Source organism: Scyliorhinus canicula, chromosome 10 (genome assembly GCF_902713615.1).
Source record: "Scyliorhinus canicula chromosome 10, sScyCan1.1, whole genome shotgun sequence".
NCBI classification, from domain to species: Eukaryota; Metazoa; Chordata; class Chondrichthyes; order Carcharhiniformes; family Scyliorhinidae; genus Scyliorhinus; species Scyliorhinus canicula.
The window spans coordinates 99951007-99975018 of NC_052155.1; positions in this window are offsets into that span (position 1 = coordinate 99951007).

Consider the following 24012-nt stretch of genomic DNA (forward strand, 5'->3'; position numbering starts at 1 on the left):
ATTGTTTCCCTCCCATTTTGCACAAAGAATTACAGACTTAGTACCTGACATTTTCCGATATGCATGACCCTTGTGTGAGGCTTGCGACTCAGCAGAAATAGAAATTTAGAAATTATTCTCATGGTGTGCACAGTTTAATTAGCTGTGTTGTAGCTGTCATTCTCTGTTGTCACATTTCATATCCTTAACGTAGCAACAAATCAGAACTCTGTGGATGGAATCTGGTGGATTAGTCCTTGCCGAAACTGTGGAATCGTTTTCAAGTCAGCAATCCAATTTCTTCATGGGCAAGCTTTGCCAGCGTTTCTTTCCCAAAGCCACAACATCATCCTGCTTCCCAATTAAGAAGGACAGGCGGGATAATGTGTCCATTTTGCTAAAGGAAGATTTTTAATTAAAAGCTCACAAGCGCTTGTTTTTCTTTAGGCTGCAGTAACCATAGGAAAGGAGATGGGACCCAGGAAGATGTCCCTCAGGTCTCACACTCTTGCCTGGAAACACTGCTGCAGGACTTCTATGAGGTGAACTCTCCCAATCATGAGAGAACATAACATAAGAACTAGGAGCATGAATAGGCCATTTGGCCCCTCAAGCCTGCTCCGCCATTCAATAAAATCATAACTGACCTTTTTGTAGCCTCAGATCCACTTACCCAGCCGTTCACCGTAACCTTTTATTCCTTTATTGTTCAAAAATCTATGTACATGTGCCTTAAAAACATTTAACGAGGTAGCCTCAACTGCTTCACTGGGCAGGGAATTTCACAGATTCACAATCTTTTGGGTGAAGAAGTTCATCCTCAACTAAATCTGTCCCCCCTTATTTTGAGGCTCTGCCGCCTAATTTTGTTTCAGCCGCCAGTGGAAACAACCTCCCTGATTATATCCTATCTATTCCCTTCATAATTTTATCTGTTTCTATAAGATCCCCCCTCATTCTTCTGAATTCCAAAGAGGAGGAGAACAACCTCTCCAAGTAGGAAGGCATGGATGGAAGTGCATGAGAATGGCATCAGCAGAAATGTGGTTCCACCAACCCAGAGACAGAAAACCGAGAGGCTCTGAGACTCCAGGAGGGCAGGAAATGTAAGTGGATGAACACCTTCAGATGCCAAGTTCTGCATACTGGCTTTCTCAGCATTCTCCTGAAGGGTCGAATGGTCCACTCCTGCTTCTATTTTCTATGTTTCTATATAACACTCATAGAACATAGAACGATACAGCGCAGTACAGGCCCTTCGGCCCTCGATGTTGCACCGACATGGAAAAAATCTAAAGGCCATCTAACCTACACTATGCCCTTATCATCCATATGCTTATCCAATAAATTTTTAAATGCCCTCAATGTTGGCGAGTTCACTACTGTTGCAGGTAGGGCATTCAGTAGTGAACTCGCCAACATTGAGGGCATTTAAAAATTTATTAGAACAAGACACCTTACAGCTCATTTCCTCTCTCTTCAGCCACCTCGCATCCCCGCCTGAACAGCCGTGCTCATACACACTCTCATCCTCTTGTCCTCTCGCATCCATGCTTCACTATGACTTGCAAATGGTGTCCTTCTCTCCTCTTCACACCAGCCACTTTGAATGCTCACATATCCTAGCTTTCTCTCTTGCAGGAGAAGAGAGCCCCTTACTTGGCAAGAGGCAGAAATTCAAGTGGAGACCGGGTCTGCCAGTGACAAACACCTTACTGGCCACTGGCAATACGTGCCCACCTGGTCCACTGGGAAGGAAGTCTTATTCCAGAAGCCTGCAGATGTTTCCAGTGACCAGCTGTGAGAACCTGATTCCCCTGAGGCACTAGTGCTCAGACAAGTTGCGACAGCTAATACTTAGCCTGTAGACCCTGTGCTGGGGGACGTCTCATATTATTTCATCTGAACCTCAGTGTACATCCCAGCTGCCATGTGGGGTGGATGCAGCTGAGACGAAGTCAGCTGATGCTGCTGCTGGTGCTACCTCTCCTGTTGCTGGAGTTGTTGGTAGTGGTGAGTTTCCTGCTCTTGGCCCTTAGCAGAGCTGGAAGGTGGATTTGCATAAGTTGCTCCCATGTCTTGGCAGCAGGGAAGTATTGCTGAAGTGATACATGATGAGCTGCCTTCCAATTGGTTGGCAATCACATATCAAGCAGTGAAAGTACTGCCTGAGGAGTTGACTTTGGTGAGTGACAGAAGCCCGTGACATCCTCAGCTACCACTGACATTGATTCTCTGACATTTGCAGGTAGTTACACAGCCTATATTCGATTGAATGCCAATGCTCCAGGTTGCACTGGCCCCTGGTTTACAGCATCTTGAGCTGCCTGACACTCTTCCTGTGCTCTTTGTTGGTATTCTGGTTATCCCTGTTCATAGCCCTGGCCCACCCTCTGCCTGTCCATCTGCAGAAGTACCTGAGCTAGCTGAAGCTATGAGTGCATTTGACCAATCTTCCTGCCTGAGGTGAACTGTGAATAAAAGACTGGCAACACTCTTGTCATCACATTCTTTGAGGTTCTTCCCCACCTCTTCGCCTGAGTACTTTTGACCAATAGTGAGCCCTATACTTAGCATCAGTCAAATCCTAGTGGGCAGCATGGTAGCACAGTGGTTAGCACTGTTGCTTCACAGCTCCATGGTCCCTTGTTCAATTCCTGGCTTGGGTCACTATCTGTGCGGAGTCTGCACGTTCTCCCCGTGTGCGTGTGGGTTTCCTCTGGGTGCTCCGGTTTCCTCCCACAGTCCAAAGGTGTGCAGATTAGGTGGATTGATCATGCCAAATTTCCCTTAGTGTCCTATGTTAGGCAGAGTTACGGGGATAGGGTGGAGGTGTGGTGATAAGGTGGAGGTATGGGCTTAGGTAGGGTGCTCTTTCCAAGGTGCAGACGCGACGGGCTGAATGGCTTCCTTCTGCACAGTAAATTCTGTGATTCTATCCACCCCATCCAACCATAGTCACCTCCATCCTTGAGTTTCACTGTAGAGAAATCCTCTGGTTGACACGGCCATGTTCATAGACATTCATACAGTGAGCTTGGAACTGGAGGCCATCACTATTGACTTCTCCATCATCTTCCAACTTCCATCCATCTGTTACCTTCAACTCTCAGGACCTAAGCATTGACCTTCCATGTATAACCCGTGATCGCTCCACAATTGTACATCCTTCTTTTGACATTGACCTTGCTTTTATGATCCAGCTTCCATCATGTGTCCCCCACAAGACTTTGTAGGGCTGTCACCTCTCTCCCTCCCTCCCTCGGTCAGCCATGCCCGGTCCCCTTTGACAGTTGCCACCCGATCACAATCATCAATAGCTCTTCTTTAATTGTTGAACATAACTCCACATGGAGGAAAATGCAGCTCCTACTCAATCCAAATCTACCGGCAAGACTGCCAAGCCTGCTGCACACCACATTCAAGCTGTCATGAATCTGAAGGCACATGTTTCTTGTTCATTGATTACTTCGTTGGAAAGGTACATTTTATTCTGGTGATGTTGCCTTTTGGCATACCTGACATGCAAATGTATTAAAAAGAGGTACCTGATGCATGTCGTCAAGAAGATCAACCAGCTGCCAATGTGATATCGTAGTTTGATCCCTCCATTGGAAAGTTGACCTTTGGTCTCTTGCACAATTAAGTGTCTCACCCACCTTATTTCCCACTTCCGGGAGCGTCGCAAGATTCCGCCTATTATTTCTGTATTTAATGCACCTGTCTTTTACTTTGTTTAAACTGAAAATAGCTTGGAGGAGCTGGACGTTCGCACGAGGCGAAAGAATCTGAGGATTCTGGGCCTGGCGGAGGGGCTGGAGGGGTCGGATCTCCCGGCGTATGTGACCACGATGCTGAGCTCGTTGATGGGAGCGTGGTCCTTCCCTTTGCCCCTGGAGCTTGAGGGAGCGCACAGAGTGATGGCCAGGAGGCCCAAGGCAGGTGAGCCCCCGAGGGCGGTGCTGGTGCGGTTCCACCGATTCAGTGACCGGGAGTGTGTGCTGCGCTGGGCCAAGAAAGAGAGGAGCAGTAAATGGGAGAATTCGGTAGTGAGGATCTACCAGGACTGGAGTGCGGAGGTGGCTAAGCGGCGGGCCGGGTTCAACCGGACGAAGGTGGTGCTGCATGCCAAGCAGGTCAGGTTTGGAATGTTGCAGCCTGCGCGCCTGTGGACGACATACAAGGACCGGCACCATTACTTCGAGTCCCCGGAGGAGGCGTGGGCCTTTGTACAGGCGGAGAAGCTGGACTCGAACTAGGACCTGGGGACATACTTTGGCCGTCGTTGTTTCCGCTGTGGCTGTTTTGTTTCAACTGTTTCAACTTTTTTAACTTCGACATGTGTGTTATGTATGCTGGTTTTCTATTTGCTCTGTTTACGGGTGGGTTTGTTTGTTGGGCATGATTGTGGGTTAGGTGGGGAGTGTTGGGGGTTTGTGTTTTATATGTTCTCTTCTGTACGGGGCTGGGGATTGAGGTGAAACTGGATTTTGGGGAACTGCGTCAGAAGGGTGGGGTGTGGCAGTGTGAAAGCGCGGGCTTTCCTCTGGTTTCCCGCGCTGTGGGGTGGGGGGGTGGAGCTTGCGGTGGGGGCGGGGCCTCTACGGGTCTTCTTTCCCGCGCTGCAGCAATGCCAAGGAGGTGTGGCAAGAGGGGGATGACCGGGAGGGGATAGGTTTTGGCGGGAGATGCCAGGGTCAGCAGAAGTCAGCTGACTCACGGAAGTACCATGGAGGGTGCGTCGCGGCTAGGAGGGGTCCTAGCCTGGGGGGGGGGGGGGGGGGGGGATACCGGGTTGCTGCTGGAACAACTAGGAAGGAGCCGATGGGGGACGGAGGGGAAGAGGAGAGGCGTTATCGCCATGGGGAACGGGTCAAGCGGGGTGTGCTGGCCTGGGGCGAACATCTGCCAAGCTATGGCTAGTTGGCAGGGGAGGGGGGCAGGTTGCCCTCTGATCCGGCTGATTACCTGGAACGTGAGGGGGCTGAACGGGCCGGTTAAGAGAACCAGGGTGTTTTCCCATCTAAGGGGGTTGAAGGCGGACGTGACTATGCTCCAGGAGACCCACCTGAAGGTGGCAGACCAGGTCCATCTGAAGAAGGGGTGGGTGGGGCTGGTTTATCATTCAGGATTGGACGCGAAGAACCGGGGGGTGGCGATTCTGGTGGGGAAGAGGGTGGCGTTTGAGGCGGCTGAGGTGGTGTCGGACAAGGAGGGCAGATATATCATGGTGAAGGGTAGGCTGCAGGGAGAGAAGGTGGTGCTGGTGAACGTATATGCCCCGAATTGGGATGATGCTGGCTTCGTGAGGCGATTGTTGGGCCGCATCCCGGACCTGGAGGCAGGGGGCCTGATCATGGGGGGAGATTTTAACACAGTGCTGGATCCCCCACTGGACCGGTCCAGTTCAAGGACGGGTAGGAGACCGGCGGCGGCCAAAGTGCTGAGGGGATACATGGACCAGATGGGAGGGGTGGATCCCTGGAGGTTTGGGAGACCGAGAGCGCGGGAGTATTCCTTTTTCTCTCACGTCCATAGGGTTTATTCCCGGATAGACTTTTTTGTCCTGAGCAGGGGATTGATTCCGAGGGTGCAGGATGCTGAGTACTCGGCCATAGCGATTTCAGACCATGCCCCGCACTGGGTTGATCTGGAGATGGGAGAGGCGCGGGACCAGCGCCCGCTCTGGCGCCTGGATGTGGGGATGCTGACGGAGGAGGAGGTGTGTAAGAGGGTTCGGAGAAGCATTGAGGGGTATCTGGATACCAATGATACAGGGGAGGTCCAGGTGGGGATGGTCTGGGAGGCTCTGAAAGCAGTGATCCGGGGGGAGCTGATCTCCATCTGGGCCCACAGGGAAAGGAGGGAGAGGAAGGAGAGGGAGAGGCTGGTGGGAGAGCTCCTGGAGGTGGACAGGAGATATGCGGAGGCACCGGAGGAAGGGTTGCTGGGAGAACGGCACAGTTTGCAGGCCAATTTTGACTTGTTGACCACCAGAAAGGCGGAGACACAGTGGAGGAGGGCGCAGGGCGCGGTATATGAGTATGGAGAGAAGGCGAGCAGGATGTTGGCGCATCAGCTCCGTAGGCGAGATGCGGCTAGGGAAATTGGTGGACTGAAGGATGGGGGTGGAAATGTAGTGCAGAAGGGGACAGAAGTAAACGGGGTCTTTAGGGACTTTTACGAGGGATTGTACTGGTCGGAACCTCCGAGGGGCAGAAAGGGGATGGAGAGCTTCATGAACCGGCTATGTTTCCCAAGGGTTCAAGAGAGGCTGGTAGAGGGGCTGGGGGCGCCGATAGAGTTGGAGGAGCTAGTCAGGGGGATCGTACAAATGCAGTCAGGTAAGGCCCCGGGGCCGGACGGGTTCCCGGCGGAATTGTACAAAAAATATGCGGACCTGGTGGGTCCCCTTTTGGTGCGAATCTTCAATGAGGCATGGGAGGGGGGGGTTTTGCCCCCGACGATGTCGCGGGCACTGATCTCTTTGATCCTAAAACGGGATAAGGACCCCTTGCAGTGCGGATCATATAGGCCTATCTCACTCCTTAACGTAGACGCTAAGTTGCTGGCGAAGATCCTGGCTACCACGATAGAGGATTGTGTGCCAGAGGTAATTCACGAAGATCAGACAGGATTTGTCAAAGGGCGGCAGCTCAACACGAATGTGCGGAGACTGCTCAATGTTATCATGATGCCGGCAGTGGAGGGGGAGGCGGAGATAGTGGTGGCACTGGACGCAGAGAAAGCGTTTGATAGAGTTGGGGTACCTGTGGGAGGTGCTGGAGAGGTTTGGATTTGGGGAGGTATTCATTAAATGGGTGAGGCTGCTTTACGCGGCGCCGATGGCGAGTGTAGTCACAAATGGAAGGAGATCGGAGTACTTTAGGCTCTATCGTGGGACCAGGCAGGGGTGTCCCCTGTCCCCCCTGCTCATTGCACTGGCGATTGAACCGCTGGCCATGGCGTTGAGGGAGTCAGGGAAATGGAGGGGTCTGGTGCGGGGTGGGGAGGAGCACCGGGTATCGCTGTATGCGGACAACCTGCTGTTATATGTGGCAGACCCAGAGGGGGGAATGCCGGGGGTGATGGAGCTGTTAGCGGAATTTGGGGGCTTCTCAGGCTATAAGCTAAATTTAGGAAAGAGCGAGGTATTTGTAGTGCACCCGGGAGATCAAGAGGAGGGAATTGGGAGGCTCCCTTTCAGGAGGGCAGTGAAGAGTTTCAGGTACCTGGGGATGCAGGTGTTGGGGGGCTCTCCATAAGCTTAACTTCACCAGACTAGTGGAACAGATGGAGGAGGAATTTAAAAGGTGGGACATGGTGCCGCTATCGCTGGCGGGCAGAGTGCAATCCATCAAAATGACGGTTCTCCCGAGGTTCTTGTTCCTCTTCCAGTGCTTGCCCATCTTTATCCCTAGGGCCTTTTTTAAAAGGGTGACCAGCAGCATCATGGGATTTGTTTGGGCGCATGGCACCCCGAGGGTGAAGAGGGCCTTCTTGGAGCGGGGTAGAGATGGGGGGGGGGGGGGGGGGGGTGCTGGCGTTGCCCAACCTCTCGGGGTACTACTGGGCGGCCAACGTGTCGATGGTGCGTAAGTGGGTGATGGAGGGGGAGGGGGCAGCATGGAAATGGATGGAGAGAGCGTCCTGTGGGGATACAAGCCTGGGGGCCCTGGTAATGGCGCCGTGGCCGCTCGCTCCCACGAGGTATCCCATGAGTCCGGTGGTGGCGGCTATCCTCAAGATTTGGGGGCAGTGGCGGCGACATAGGGGAGAAGTGGGGGGCTCGATGGAGGCTTCGTTAAGGGGGAACCATAGGTTCGTCCCGGGGAACATGGATGGGGGATTTCAGGGATGGTACAGAGCGGGCATTAGACAGCTGAGGGACCTGTTTATCGATGGAAGGTTTGCGAGCCTGGGGGAGTTGGAGGAGAAATTTGGGCTCCCTCCGGGAAACATGTTTAGATATCTGCAGGTAAAGGCATTTGCTAGGCGGCAGGTGGAGGGATTCCCTGCGCTCCCCGCGAGGGGGGTGAGTGACAGGGTGCTTTCGGGGGTCTGGAGGAGGGGAAGATATCCGATATCTACAAGCTTATGCAGGAGGTGGAAGAGGCGTCAGTAGAGGAGCTGAAAACGAAGTGGGAGGGGGAACTGGGGGAACAGATCGAAGACGGGACATGGGCTGATGCCCTGGAGAGGGTAAATTCTTCCTCCTCGTGTGCGCGGCTTAGCCTCATTCAATTCAAGGTGCTGCATAGGGCCCACATGACTGGGACGAGGATGAGTAGGTTCTTTGGGGGTGAAGATAGGTGTGTCAGGTGCTCGGGGAGTCCAGCGAACCATGCCCATATGTTCTGGGCATGCCCGGCACTGGAGGAGTTCTGGAAGGGGGTGGCGAGGACGGTGTCGAGGGTGGTGGGATCCAGGGTCAAGCCAGGATGGGGACTCACGATCTTTGGGGTTGGGGTAGAGCCGGGAGTGCAGGAGGCGAAAGAGGCCGGTGTGCTGGCCTTTGCGTCCCTAGTAGCCCAGCAAAGGATTTTGCTACAATGGAAGGATGCGAGGCCCCCAAGCGTGGAGACCTGGATCAATGACATGGCGGGTTTTATTAGAGAAGGTCAAATTCGCCCTGAGAGGATCGGTGCAAGGGTTCTTTAAGCGGTGGCAACCTTTCCTCGACTTTCTGGCTCAACGATAGGGTACTGGGACAGTAACAGCAGCAACCCGGGGGGGTGGGGGGGCGGGGGGGGTGACGATGACTATGTTTGTTTATTTTATTTAAATTTGATTTATTTAATTTTAATTTATGGTTAAGTTTTCTTGTTGGGGGGGCGGGTGGGGAGAGTGCGATACATTTGATGTTACGGTTTGGGGGGATTTGTGGGTGTTATGGGGCAGTTAGTTGCATATTATTACTTGTTGTTATATTTTTATATTTTCTGTGAAAAAAATTCCAATAAAAATTATTTAATAAAAACTGAAAATAAAATTTACAAAGAGGGGCAGATCTTATGAATGTTGCTTTTCACAGGAAATCTTTCCCACCTGGTGCACATATGAAAAGGTTGCAGGTGCATTGTCCACAATTTTCCCTCCATTAATTTTAATAAATGGAAAACTGTCAGAGAGCAATTATATACATTTGACTCCAAAGATTTCTTCATACGGGTTCACTGGGCAAGGGAAATACTCGTTAATTATTTTTCTGTATTCTAAGAAGGTTTTGAGTAGATATTCTTTCCAGACCAACCATCCCATCAGCTGAATAGAATCATGAGCTCTTCAGTATACATTCTGGGCTGGTTTAGCACAGGGTGAAATCGCTGGCTTTGAAAGCAGACCAAGGCAGATCAATTCCCAAACCAGCCTCCCCGAACAGATGCCGGAATGTGGCGACTAGGGGCTTTTCACAGTAACTTCATTTGAAGCCTACTTGTGACAATAAGCGATTTTCAATATGATGCTCTCAATGCTAAATTTGAAGACCAGCTTTTTTCAGGCTGTAAGAATAATCATGCAGTTGCTTTTCCATGTTATTTCAAAACAAGTTGGAACATAAACCCCAGAACATATTTGAGGTAAGTTTTGACAGAAAACTATTTTTCAGAAATCTCCTTTTTTTACTTCAAAAAGTCTTACTGCTGCAGGAAGACTGAAAGCAAGAAAGAAAATCTGTGTTTTTTAATGCTAAGGATTCAAAAATAACCATTGTTCGGATAAATATTTATTTATCCAGCTACAGTGGGCAAAGTAAGAACTAATTATTTATTTTTGCAAAGGTTTCAAGACAAGCAGTGTAAGTAATCTTAGAATATATGTAAGCAAAGGTTTGACAGGAAAACTGGCACAGAAATTGGAATGCGCTGCCGCAAAAAGGTAAGTATAAACATTTTTATTAATGTAAATGTTGAGCAGAAGTGATTATCCTGGCTTCAGATTGAAACTACATGCTTCTGCTCAGTCACTGCTGTGTACTTCTCCTGGTCTCCTCCCCTACCCACCAACTCAGTATGGTTCCAGTGCTCGCACCAAATTTAGCCCCTTCAGGACCGGTGCACTGCCTCTGGGACATGGCCCAGCAATCTGGTCACACTCTGAAAGCAAGAGGACTAAGTCAATATGGGGATCTTGTACAACAGTTCTAGCATGACAACCATTGCAGCCAATAGGTTCAGGCATGGGCCTGTAAAGCTTAAATTCGGAAGATTTGCGAGAATATGTAAAGCAATATAATTTTAAAATAGCAAAGGTATTTATTATTAAAGACAGGAAAAGGTTTTCAAGCTTGAAATTCCTTGCGAGTGATGTAGTTCAATCCAAAAGTAGGGTCCTTAATCTAAGAAAAGGAAACTACAAAAGTATAAGGGCCAAGTTAGTTGAGGTAGATTGGGGAACTACATTAAAAGATATGACAGTGGACAGGCAATGGCGAGCGTTTAAAGATCTTCCAGTGAACTCAATGACTATTTGTGTTGCTCGGTGGCCCTGCGCCGGGGAACCTGCCGGCCAATGGCAACCCGCCTCCACTGCCAGAAAACCCGCTGTGAGAAGTTCAGAAAATCCTAGGCGTGGTTTGCAATAACTTTAAGGTACAAAACGATAGTACGAAAAGTGATCCATTAATGGCTAACAAGAGAAGTTAAGGATTCTATCAGATCAAAGGGAGAGCCTTATAAAGTTACCAGAAAAAGTAGTAAGCCTGAGGTTGGGAGTATTTTAAACGTCAGAAAAAGATAAACCAAGACATTGATAAAGGAAAAGCAAATGGAATATGAAATTAATCTCGTGAGGAACAGAAAAACAAACTATGACATCTCGGGCTGGATTCTAAGCCCCACCGCGCTACATTTCTGTTTCACCCTGCAGATGTGGTTCCGACAGTAGCCAACCAGTCCTAAAAACGACCGGAGGGCTGAAACATTCTGGGGAGGGGGCAATTTAGCAATCGAGTCAATCCTTTTGTGCTCGATCTCGCGTTTGCCATGCGTGATAATCGTACCCAAATATATCACTTTACTTTCCAAAATTTGGACCTTTTTGGGGTTCACTTTACATCCAATTGACTGTAGTAGTTCCAGGAGTTCAGACAGAAGCGTGATGTGCTCTGCCTTGGTGTCTGTCTGCAGTAATAGGTCATCCACATACTGGACCAGACATTCGGGGCGAGAGAATTTAGACAAACCATTTGCCAGCTGTCGGTGGAAAATGGAGGGGGAGTTGTGGAATCCTTGTGGAAGGCATGTCCACGTGTACTGCTGTCCTTTAAATGTGAAGGCAAATTTGTACTGGCACGCCTTTGCCAATGGAATGGACCAGAAGCCGTTACTGATATCCAAAACCGTAGAGTACTTTGAGTTGGGTCCCTGTTTGAGCATGGTCTCGGGACTTGTGGCTACCGTGGGGGCTACTGCAGGGGTGACTTTATTGAGTTCCCGATAATTGATGGTCAGTCACCATGATCCATCGGGCTTTCTCACTGGCCAAATCGGGGCATTATTAGTAGACGCTACTGATCTAAGTATGCCCTGCTCTAATAAGCTGTCGATAACGTTTGCGATTTCTCCCTCTGCCTCTTGGGGCAATCCATATTGCCGTTGGGGTCTAGGGTCAGGTCCTGTAATTTGAACCGGTCCAGACATTCTGCCGCAGTCGTGCCTGTGACTGGCAAATGCTGATCTGTTCTTTTGCAAAACTGCCCTAACCTGTTTGTCCGTGCTGAGTTTGGTCGGATCAAAACAATACTCTCCCACTGCGCTAATCCTGTTTTCGTACTCACCTACTGTGAGCGTTGCGGGGGCTCTTTCTGACCTTGCCATCCACCAGACATACTGATTGACTGGGTCGAACGACAGGTTGTGTGTATTCATGAAATCTATGCCTAGTATGTGTTCTGCTGTGCGAAGCATATCTACTAAAACAATGGGGTGTTTGGTGGTAATGGTCCCTAGCTGAATGGGTACAGTGGCTGTAATGTGTCCCTGCTGTGAGTGGCCTGTGAAGCCGCTGAGTGTAATTGTGGCTGTAGTGGGCCACGTGTCCTTTTGGTACATAATGGAGGAATTTATGGTCGTGCGGGACCCTCCTGTGTCCCAGAGTAATTCTATGCGCTGTCCCCGTATCTTTGCTATGACTACCGGTCGTCCGGACCTGTCCCAAAGGGTGTCACAGACCCAAGTGGGGGAGCCCGAACACCGCCAGTCCGTGCCGTTCATGTCTCCTTGGTCTGAACGGGTGCTGACACTATGAATAGGCTTTGTCCTATTTCTGTTCAGACTGCCTGTCTGTTGGCCTCTCTGTGATTTCTGATGGGCGTTGCACTCTCTTGCAAAATGTCCTAACTGACCACAGTTGAAACATTCCTGTGGCTTCTGCGGGGGGGGGGGGGGGGGGGGGGGGGTTGTTCTTTCCTCCATTCACCCAGGCGGGGTTTTGGTGCGCTCTGACTGCCTGAATATCAGCTTCTGCCTGCTGATCTTCGGGTTTCCTAACTGCGGGTTTACTCTGTACAGATTGCTCCCAAGCGCGGGACAACCTTTTTAGTACCCATTTCTCATTGTGAGTGTCTTCTGATGGATCATAATTATCGCACGCTTTCTGTCCTGCCTCTGTGGCATGGGAGATAAGGGTGCGGGTCCATTTGGCCATGTTGTCTGGGGTTAGATGGGCATGATCTAAGTTTCCAAACACTGCTGTGAAATGTATCCACAGCCTTCCTGCAAATGCTGTGGGTGCTCGGTCTTCTTTTGCCTACACTTGCTTAGGCCTTCTACGGGGTCACCTCTGTTATATCCGATCGCATCGAGAATCAATTTATGCATCTCTTCTAGGGTGCCTCCTCCAACGTTCTGTGGGTCTGGAGGGGCTGCTACCACTGAGGGGTCTAGACTTAAAATGGTGAGCTTCACCTGCTCACGCTCATCCAGGCCATACATGGTCGCCTGCTGCTTTACTCTCGCAAAGAATTGGTGGGGTCTGAGGTGGGGAGGAATGGTGTGATTTTGGCACACGCATCCCGTAATTGGGTCACAGTTAAGGGGGTGGTGTAAGTGAAATCTGGTGCGCCGTCTGCGGATGCTTTGCGTTGGGTGGTGACTGGATTCATGGGTGCTGGTGCTATCTGCTCTGTGGGGGGTTGGGGTGCTTTCCTCTTCTGCGGTTTCTCTTGCGCACATGTTCCCTGAACGTATCTCTGTGTTGTTTCATTTAATTCCTGCCAATCGGGGCTTTCTTCCTCATCTAATTGTGTTCCAAAGGTGCTTTGGAACCCATTCTGTACAGAAAGCAGAGATTGCAGTTCCGCAATCTGCTTCCGGCATTTAGCGTTGTCCACTGAGCTTTGCCTTTGCTCAGTGGTGGCAGCATGGAGTGCTCTTAAAGCTGCCTTCAGGTCGCTGCATTGCCTCTTTAATGCCTCTACCTGCTTCTTGGTTTCCTCTCTGATCAAGACTGCGCGCTGCATATCCTGATAGGCCTTTTCGGACTGTGTTTGGGAGCTGCTTAAGTGCGCCAGACAAGACTGGTGTGCCCTCTTGACATCATCCACCTCTACATCTTTTGCTGCAAGCCTCCGTCTCAACTCTATATTCTCTCTTTCGACATCACTGACATCCACCTTACTCATCCTATTTCTTTCCTCTAAATCTGCGCGGAGCGTCCGAACGACCTCCTCTGTGCCTCGAAATTGTGCCAAACAGGACACGATTGCCATCGGCTTACGGTATGGTGTGCATTAATCATCCACTGAGGCATGACACTAACCTGAGTCAATACAGGATACAGTGAGCAGCCGATAGTGTCAAGATGCTGTAATCTCCATGCCTGTGTCTAGTGAAGCTTTTCCAGCCTTAACTTTGTAGAATGTGTTCCTTCATTATAATATGAATAGACAGCAGCAATGATTTTCCCTTGGAAAGCCCATGTTGGGCCATCTCTCCTTGTGCCAACAACCAGTTGGGCAACAATTACTGTTAGTGCTCACCTGACTGATTATTGATGTCTCCTCAAAGTAACGGCAACACTTGCATCCACTTCCTGCCTCAGAGCAGGAATTCTTTACTGGCCCTCCTTTTAAACCCAACCCATACACATAGCCTATGCTGGGCCGCCGTCCTTCACACCTGCACATTTCAGGGTCTGTGGGTCTCACTCCATCACGCCTCCATCACTTCCCAAGGTGAAAATCCAGCCAATTGGGGAAGTTTCTCCTGAGCTGGGTTTGGAGAGTCCAGAAATTACCGACCCTGCGCCCAAGGCTTGTAAGCGAAAATTCGGGCCAGAATTAACATTTTTAGCTTCACTTATAATATACTTCCCATCATGCAAATGGTTACCACGCTGCCAATTTCATCAATCAAAAATATAAAATAACTGGAAATATACAAGCCTTCTAGCATTTGCAAATTCTTAAAATAGATGAGTTCCTATGCAGACAATTTGATACCCAAAGCATCAACCTATATTTTTTCTTGCCCAATGCAAATGGATATGTTGCACATTTCCAGCATATTGTAGGTTTTTAGATTTTATTGCCTTTTTTTCTTTTTATTCCATAATTAATTTTTGGCTTATATTTCTTGCCAATGTAGTCAATGCAAAATAAACATATACATTCATTATAACCACTGGATAGAATATAGTAGCTACTCAACTAGTATTGTTGAAATATTCTTTGTGTGTTTCTTCCAGTACTAAATATTTAACGAAAAATACTAGACTGAGCGTGGGTTTCCTCCGGGTGCTCTGGTTTCCTCCCACAGTCCAAAGACGTGCAGGTTAGGTGGATTGCCCATGCTAAATTACCCTTAATGTCCAAAAAGATTAGGAGGCGTTATTGGGTTTCGGGAATAGGGTGGAAGTGGGGGCTTAAGTGGGTCAGTTCAGGCTCTATGGGCCGAATGGCCTCCTTCTGCACTGTATGTTCTATGTTCTATGAAAGCAGAGTGAAGGCCAGATTTCACTGTACAAAATACCAGCAAGGCCAAGATAAGAAAGGAAAAATAAAATACTTGGCAGCTTCTCACTGAATCGGAGAGTGGGCAGAAAGAGTGCCCGGAGGCAGTAACCGCCACCTGGAAGAGCGGTGAATCCAGTTCAGTCCAGTCTGTGGCTCCAGAGCAGAGCAGCTGTGTTCCACTTACCTGGGAGTCAGAGAGGGAGTGAACCGTTCAGCTTCTCAGAACCAGCTTGTGTTGACATTTAAGAAGAGTAAAAAAACAAATAATGATTGGAAAACCATGAGTTCACTGGTTGTTAAGAAACTGCTGTTAGGGTCTGTCTTTAATTTGCTGTAACTTAAAAGAACGTATTACTTTTAAAGAAGTAGCTATATTTGGATTTAAATGAGAAACACCAGGAATAAGGGAAAGTCGCAGTCAGCATAACAATATAAGTAATCCAATGTAAAATAAAGTTAACATTAGGTAAGCAAGGTTAAGACTTGGCAGGGCACCTTGATTGAGTAGAATGCGTATCTTGTAATATATGGGAAGTCATGAACACTACCGTGTCCTAGATGACCATATGTGTAGGAAGCGCTGTCACCTGCAGAAACGTGGGCTCTGGATTTTGAGCAGCAGCTGGAGTCAGTATAATGGATCTGCGAGACAGAGCTATGTGGATAGCACGTTCAAAGAGGTGGTCACACCATAGCTTAGCCTGGAAGCAGGGAGGGTATGGGTGACCGCCAGATAGGCCAAAAGAACCAGGCATGTAGTTCAGTAGTCCCCGAGCATCCGCTGAGGAGTGCAGTCAGACCCATGTTTGTGGTACCAAGCACAGCTCAGCTGTACTGGAGGGGAGGAGGAAGAAAGGAAGAGCAATAGTGAAAGGGATTCATTTGTGAGGGGAACAGACAGGCGTTATGCGTTTGCAGATGTGACTCCAAGATGACATGTTGCCTCCCTGGTGCCAGGGTCAAGGATGTTATTGAACAGCTCATTCTTCCGGGGAGTGGGCGAGCAGCCAGAGGTCATAGTTCACATTGGTACCAATGACTTAGGTAGCAAAAGGGACATGGCCCTCCAATCAGAATTTAGGGAGCTAGGTAGAAAATGAGCAAGCAGGACCTTAAATGTAGTAACCTCTAGATTGCTCCCAGGGCAATTGAATACAGAAAAGGAGGAAAAGGCAGGTGAATGTGTGGCAGGATAAAAGGTGCAGGAAGGTGGGCTTTAGATTCCTGGGACACTGGGACTGGCTCTGGGTGACATGGCACCTGTTCAGGTTGGGCAGGTAGCACCTTAAAAGAACTGGGACTGAGTTCCTTGTAGGGCATTTTGCTAGTGCTATTGGGAGGGCTATAAACTAACTTGGCAGGGATGTGGAATCAAAATGAAATATTAGAGAGGAATACCAGAGTGTGCAAAATACTGGGAGAGACAGATAGTGCTAGTATAGAGAATAGTAAGCTAATAGGTCAAGTCAGAGCAAGGGAGCGAGCACTGAAGTCAACTCAGGGTTATAGTGCATGTATGTGAATGCACAGATTGGGGAGTTACAGGTGCAGATTGCATTGTAGAAATATGATGCCATTGTGACAATAGAGACCTGGCTCAGGATGGGCAGAACTGGCTGTTAAATATTCCTGTTTATTAGGTATTCAGAAATGATAGGAAATGAGGAAAAGGAGGTGGGGGTGACAGTATAGGTTACGGAGAGCATTGCAGTTCTGGAGAAAGAGGATGACCTGGCATGTTTAAGGACTGAATCAATTTGGCCAAAGCTAAGGAACAAAAAGGGTGCAATCACATTGCATGGTGTAGCTTACAGGCCACAAACAAGTGGAAAGGATGTAGAGGAACAAATTTTCAGGGAAATTGCAGAGAAATGCCAGCATTATAGAATTGTTATCATAGGGGGCTTTAATTACCCCAAAGTAGACTCGGTCAGTGGTTGTGTAAAGGGTAGAGCGGGGCAATAAATTCATAGATTGGGCTCAGGAAAATTTGCTGCCACAGTATGTGTTCAGTCCAACTAGAAAGGATGTGATGTTGGACATGGTCCTTGCAAATGAGGTGAGCCAAGTAGATCAAGTGTCAGTGCGGGAATATTTAGGAGAAGGCAATCATTGTATTGTAACCATGATGGGACGATGCCGGCGTTGGACTTGGGTAGGCACAGTAAGAAGTCTTACAACAACAGGTTAAAGTCCAACAGGTTTGTTTCAAATCACTAGCTTTTGGAGCACAGTTCCTTACTCAGGTGAATGAATAGGTGGATTCCACTAACACATTTATAGACAAATAGACAAAAGTGTTGGCAGCACAGTAGCATAGTGGTTAGCACCGTGGCTTCACAGTGCAAGGTCCCAGGTTCAATTCCCTGCTGGATCCCTGTCTGTGTGGAGTCTGCATATTCTCCCCGTGTCTGCGTGGCTTTCCTCCTGGTGCTCCGGTTTCCTCCCACATTCCAAAGACGTGCACGTTAGGTGGATTGGGCATGCTAAATTGCCCTTAGTGTCCAAAAAAGGTTAGGAGGGGTTATTGGGTTAGGATGGAAGTAAAGGGCTTAAGTGGGTCGGTGCAGACTCGATGGGCCAAATGGCCTCCTTCTGCACTATATGTTCTATGTTCTACGGTATAACAAATTCAATGATGCAAGATGATACTTTGAATGCGAGTCTTTGTAGGTAATTAAGTCTTTACAGGTCCAGACGGTGCGACTGGAGAGAGGGATAATCCCAGGTTAAAGAGGTGTGAATTGTCTCAAGCCAGGACAGTTGGTAGGATTTTGCAAGCCCAGGCCAGATGGTGGGGAGTGAATGTAATGCGACATGAATCCAAGGTCCCGGTTGAGGCCGTACTCATGCGTGTGGAACTTGGCTATAAGTTGCTGCTCGGTGATTCTGCATTTGTCGCGCATCCTGAAGGCCACCTTGGAGAACGCTTACTCGAAGATCAGAGGCTAAATGCCCTTGACTGCTGAAGTGTTCCCTGACTGGAAGGAAACATTCTTGCCTGACGATTGTCGCGCGATGTCCGCTCTTCCGTTGTCGCACCATCTGCATGGTCTCGCCAATGTACCACGTCTCGGGACCTCCTGCAGCGTATGAGATAGATAACGTTGGCCAAGTCACACAAGTATGTACCGCATACCTGGTGGATGGTGTTCTCAATGTAATGGTGGTACCCATGTCGATGATCTGGCACGTCTTGCAAAGGTTGCCATTGGCAGGGTTGTGTGGTGTCGTGGTCGCTGTTCTCCTGAAGGCCGAGTAGTTTGCTGCAAACAATGATCTGTTTGAGGTTGCGCAGTTGTTTGAAAAAGGCAAGTAATGGGGGTATGCGGATGGCCTTGGCAAGATGTTCGTCTTCATCGATGACGTGTTGAAGGCTGCGAAGAAGATGCCGTAGTTTCTCCGCTGCGGGGAAGCACTGGACGACGGTCGGTTGTGCCCCATGTTGGCCTTCTGAGGAGTTTGGTGCAGCTTTTTGCTGTGGCGCGTTTAAACGGTTGATCGATGAGTCGAGCGCCATATCCCGTTCTTACGAGGGCATCTTTCAGCATCTGTAGGTGTCTGTTATGTTCCTCCTCGTCAAAGCAGATCCTGTGTATACGGAAGGCTTGTCCATAGGGGATGGCTTCTTTAATGTGTGCGAACAATCCAGAGCTCCCTGGAAGCAAAAGGAGATCGAAATCAAGATAATAAAGAAAAAGTGTGCTTATCATTCAGATTATATTGAATTGCTACAGTGCAGAAGGAGGCCATTCAGCCCATTGAATCTGCAATGACCGTCCAAAATAGGACCCTACCTAGGCCCACTCCCCCAACCAATCCCCGCAACCCACTAACCTCATCTAACCGTTGGACAAAAAGTGGCAGTTTAACACAACCAATGCATCTAACCTTCACATCTTTGGACTGTGGGAGGAATCTGGGGCACCTGGAGAAAACCACACGGAGAATATCCAAAGATGTGCAGGTTAAGGCGTGTCAGGGGTTTTCAGTGCAGCCAAAGGGGGGTCAGGGGTTTTCAGTGCAGCCAAAGGGGGGTCAGGGGTTTACAGTGCAGCCAAAGGGGGGTCAGGGGTTTACAGTGCAGCCAAAGGGGGGTCAGGGGTTTACAGTGCAGCCAAAGGGGGGTCAGGGGTTTACAGTGCAGCTAGAGTGATTGATGTGTCTTGCATGCAGCCAGAGGGATCTTCATGACTGTTGCTCAGGTTCGCCGCCATATTAAGGAAGCACTGCATGCATGTCAGGCAGCCTTTTAACGATGGATCCAGCACCTGCCTTTCTGTCATGTGACGCATGCCATCCGCATGCGTCACACGCATGGGGGGAAGGGAAAGTGAAAGCGACAGGGAGCAGGGAGTTAAATGGCAAGATACGCAGGAGGATAACATGTAGGCAGGTGGATTTAAGCTTGAGGCAGACTAGGAATGCAACAAAAAGGAAGGATAACTTTGGACATCTTAGGACTTCCAATATCTGTACTGATAAGAAAGTTAACATTAAGGCACTTTACCTGAATGCTCGTAGCATTTGTAACAAAGTAGATGAACTAATGGCACAGATCATCGTGAATGATTATGATGTGGTAGGCATCACAGAGACATGGCTGCAGGGGGTTCAGGACTGGCAGTTAAACATCCAAGGATATACAACCTATCGAAAAGACAGGGAGGTGGGCCGAGGGGGTGGGGTTGCCTTGTTAGTTAAGAACAAAATTAAATCTATGGCACTAAACGACATAGGGTCGGATGATGTGGAGTCTGTGTGGGTAGAATTGAGGAACCACAAAGGCAAAAAAACCATAATGGGAGTTATGTACAGACCGCCTAACAGTGGTCAGGACCAGGGGCGCAACATGTACCGGGAAATAGAAAAGGCATGTCAGAAAGGCAAGGTCACAGTGATCATGGGGGACTTCAATATGCAGGTGGATTGGGTAAATAATGTAGCCAGTGGATCCAAAGAAAAGGAATTCATGGAATGCTTACAAGATGGCTTTTTGGAACAGCTTGTCATGGAGCCCACAAGGGAGCAGGCTATTCTGGACCTAGTGCTATGTAATGAACCAGACTTTATTAAAGATCTTAAAGTAAGGGAACACTTAGGAAGCAGCGATCATAATATGGTTGAGTTCAGTCTGCAGTTTGAAAGAGAGAAGGCAAAATCGGATGTAATGGTGTTACAGTTAAATAAAGGTAATTACGAGGGCATGAGAGAGGAACTGGTGAAAATCAACTGGAAGCAGACCCTAGCAGGGAAGACAGTAGAGCAAAAATGGCAGGAGTTTGTATGCATAATTGAGGACACTGTACAGAGGTTCATCCCCAAGAAAAGAAAGATTATCCAGGGAGGGATTAGACAGCCATGGCTGACAAAGGAGGTCAGGAAATGTATCAAAGAAAAAGAGAGATCCTATAAAGTGGCCAAAAGCACCGGGAAATCAGAAGATTGGGAAGGCTACAAAAACAAACAGAGGTTAACAAAGAGACAAATAAGGAAGGAGAGGATCAAATATGAAGGCAGGCTAGCCAGTAATATAAGAAATGATAGTAAAAGTTTCTTTCAATACATAAGAAACAAACGTCAGGCCAAAGTAGACATTGGGCCAATTCAAACTGATTCTGGAAGGCTAGTGATGGGAGATGAGGAAATGGCTGGAGAACTTAATAAGTACTTTGCGTCTGTCTTCACAGTGGAAGACGTTAGTAATATCCCAAAAATTATAAAGGGTCAGGGGGCTGAGTTGAGTATGGTTGCCATTACAAAAGAGATGGTGCTAAAAAAGCTAAAAGGTCTTAAAATTGACAAATCTCCTGGCCCCGATGGGCTACATCCTAGAGTTCTGAGGGAGGTGGCTGAAGAAATAGCGGAAGCGTTGGTTGAGATCTTTCAAAAATCACTGGAGTCAGGGAAAGTCCCGGACGATTGGAAGATCGCTGTTGTAACCCCCTTGTTCAAGAAAGGATCAAGACAAAAGATGGAAAATTATAGGCCAATTAGCCTAACCTCGGTTGTTGGTAAAATTCTAGAATCGATCGTTAAGGATGAGATTTCTAATTTCTTGGAAGAGCAGGGTCGGATTAGAACAAGTCAACATGGATTTAGTAAGGGGAGGTCGTGCCTGACGAACCTGTTAGAATTCTTTGAGGAGGTGACAAGTAGGTTAGACCAGGGAAACCCAGTGGATGTGGTCTATCTGGATTTCCAAAAGGCCTTTGATAAGGTGCCACACAGGAGGCTGCTGAGTAAGGTGAGGGCCCATGGTGTTCGAGGTGAGCTACTGGCATGGGTTGAGGATTGGCTGTCTGACAGAAGGCAGAGAGTTGGGATAAAAGGTTCTTTTTCGGAATGGCAGCCGGTGACCAGCGGTGTCCCACAGGGTTCAGTGTTGGGGCCGCAGCTGTTCACCATATATATTAATGATCTGGATGAAGGGACTGGGGGCATTCTAGCGAAGTTTGCCGATGATACGAAGTTAGGTAGTCAGGCAGGTAGTGCTGAGGAAGTGGGGAGGCTGCAGAAGGATCTAGACAGTTTGGGAGAGTGGTGCAGGAAATGGCTGATGCAATTCAACGTGAGAAAATGTGAGGTCTTGCACTTTGGAAAAAAGAATCCAAGCATAGACTACTTTCTAAACGGTGAGAAAATTCATAATGCCAAAGTACAAAGGGATCTGGGAGTGCTAGTCGAGGATTCCCTAAAGGTAAACATGCAGGTTGAATCCGTGATTAAGAAAGCGAATGCTATGTTGTCATTTATCTCAAGAGGGTTGGAATATAAAAGCAGCGATGTGCTACTGAGCCTTTATAAGGCTCTGGTTAGGCCCCATTTGGAGTACTGTGTCCAGTTTTGGGCCCCACATCTCAGGAAGGACATACTGGCACTGGAGCGTGTCCAGCGGAGATTCACACGGATGATCCCTGGAATGGCGGGTCTAGCATATGAGGAACGGCTGGCGTTCCTGGGATTGTATTCATTGGAGTTCAGAAGGTTAAGGGGAGATCTAATAGAAACTTACAAGATAATACATGGCTTAGAAAGGATGGACGCAAAGAAACTGTTTCCGTTAGGCGAGGAGTCGAGGACCCGTGGGCACAGCCTTAGAATTAGAGGGGGTAAATTCAAAACAGAAATGCGGAGACATTTCTTCAGCCAGAGAGTGGTGGGCCTGTGGAATTCATTGCCGCAGAGTGCAGTGGAGGCCGGGACGCTAAATGGCTTCAAGGTAGAGATAGATAAATTCTTGATGTCGCGAGGAATTAAGGGCTATGGGGAGAATGCTGGGAGGTGGAGTTGAAATGCCCATCAGCCATGATTGAATGGCGGAGTGGACTCGATGGGCCGAATGGCCTTACTTCCACTCCTATGTCTTATGGTCTTATGGTCTTATCCACCCTCGCAAAAGGTTTGGACAGCTCCCGTGCTGCCATGATGTTAATTGACGCCTTGCCAAGAAGCAGCGTGCTCGTGAGTGCTTACATCCCAACCCTTGATAGAACATAGAACATACAGTGCAGAAGGAGGCCATTCGGCCCATCGAATCTGCACTGACCCACTTAAGCCCTCAGTTCCACTCTATGCCCGTAACCCAATAACCCCTCCTAACTTTTTTGGTCACTAAGGGCAAGTTATCATGGCCAATCCACCTAACTTGCATGTCTTCGGACTGTAAGAGGAAACCGGAGCACCCGGAGGAAACCCACGCAAACACGGGAAGAACATGCACACTCCACACAGACAGTGACCCAGCGGGGAATCGAACCTGGGACCTGGCGCTGTGAAGCTACAGTGCTATCCACTTGTGCTCCCATGCTGCCCTAATGCTGATGCTGATGATGAGTTCAAAGAAGGCCTCTGCCCCACCCTGGAAACTATACTCTCCTATGGAGGATGAGATCCTCCTTCTTGGGATATTCATTGCCAGGGTCGCAAAGGGCTCCCAACTCCGAAAAGGAAACATCTGAAACAGAAGAGTTGGGAACTGCAACTCCAATGGTGTTTTCCTGCTCACCAAACCTGTCTGAGTGTGTAGACAATGCAGCCACCATCTGTTAGCGTGGTTTTATCATGTGATTTGTTAGTTTCCTACTCAAGAAGAGATCTTGCTGGAGGCAATGGTCTTTTGTTGAAGGCATTTATTTAAATACTAACTATTTACAAATGTTAAGTAAGACCAAGAATAACTGGAGCTACTCTCTAAGTTGCCCCACCATCATCGTCTTTCAGTGATTGGCATTGATGTGACATGGATACTAACACACATGCTCAGCAGCTATCATTAGAGTTAAACCTTTATTCCACAACTATCTTTGCATTGTTAGAATTGTTGGCTGCAATACAACTGGTTCCTTCATCCAAGTCAATACTGTAGACAAATAGTTGAGGGCCCAGCATTAATCCCCGTGGCACTCCACTCCTTACAGTTTACCAACCAGCGATGGTAATGCCAAAGGGCGATGGTTAGGTCTTCTCACCTTTACAGGTGCACACAGAATTTACAGTGCAGAAGGAGGCCATTCGGCCCATCGAGTCTGCGCCGGCCCTTGGAAAGAGCACCCTGTCACCACACGTCCACGCTATCCCCGTAACCCCACCTTACCTTTTTTGGACACTAAGGGCAATTTATCATGGCCAATCCACCTACCCCTGCACATCTTTAGACCATGGGTGGAAACCGGAGCACCCGGAGAAAACCCACGCAGACACAGGTAGAACGTGCAGCCTCTGCACAGACAGTGACCCAAGCCGTGAATCGAACCTGGGACCCTGGTGCTGTGAAGCCATTGTGCTAACTATTGTGGTACCGTGCTGCCCGAAGAAAGCATCCTAACTAGCTGCATCACAGCCTGGTATAGCAACTGCTTGGCCCAAGACCGCAAGAAACTTCAGAGTTGTGAACACCCCCCAGTCCATCACACAAACCTTCCTCCCATCCATTGACTCTATCTGAACCTACTGCTGCCTGGGGAAAGCGGGCAGCATAATCAAAGACCTCTCCCACCCGGCTGACTCACTCTTCCAACTTCTTCCATCGGGCAGGAGGTACAAAAGTCTGAGAACACGCATGAACAATCTCAAAA